Raw genomic sequence first — 535 nt, 5'->3', positions numbered from 1 at the left:
GCTCCCACCTCGCGGGCGGGCGGGCGGGCGCCTGGTGGCTCAAACCCCCGGCCCCTCCACACCTACCCCCGGACCTGGGCTGTGGAAAGGGCTGCCAAACGAATTACGTTAAGATGCATATCTTGTGTTAATCGAAGATGTAAGCTAGAGGCAGCCAGGCTGCCCGTCTGCAAAGACCCCCGCTGGGAGAAGATGTAAGCTAGAGGCAGCCAGGCTGCCCGTCTGCAAAGACCCCCGCTGGGACGAGGCAGTTACTGGGCCTCCCATCACCTTGAAAACAAGTCACTGCCCCGTAGGTCAGAGTCACTTGGGCTGGCATTTCCCCAGACAGGAATGGCCTTTCACCTGGTCCTGTCCTCCCTGGGTCTGGGCTGGCTGCACAGGGGCACCTGTCAGTGACAGAGGGTCTCCCCTGAACACTTGGTGGGCTCTGACCTCATCCCCAGGGCCCCAACCTTGCCCCCAGGGCCCCGACATCACTCTCCCCGCCGCTGTTTCTTCTTTCTTCCTTTTCCTTCCCAGTTTCTCACTTGTG

The sequence above is a fragment of the Physeter macrocephalus genome, chromosome 14, assembly GCF_002837175.3.
Source record: "Physeter macrocephalus isolate SW-GA chromosome 14, ASM283717v5, whole genome shotgun sequence".
Taxonomy (NCBI): Eukaryota; Metazoa; Chordata; class Mammalia; order Artiodactyla; family Physeteridae; genus Physeter; species Physeter macrocephalus.
This window is presented reverse-complemented; position numbering follows the sequence as displayed.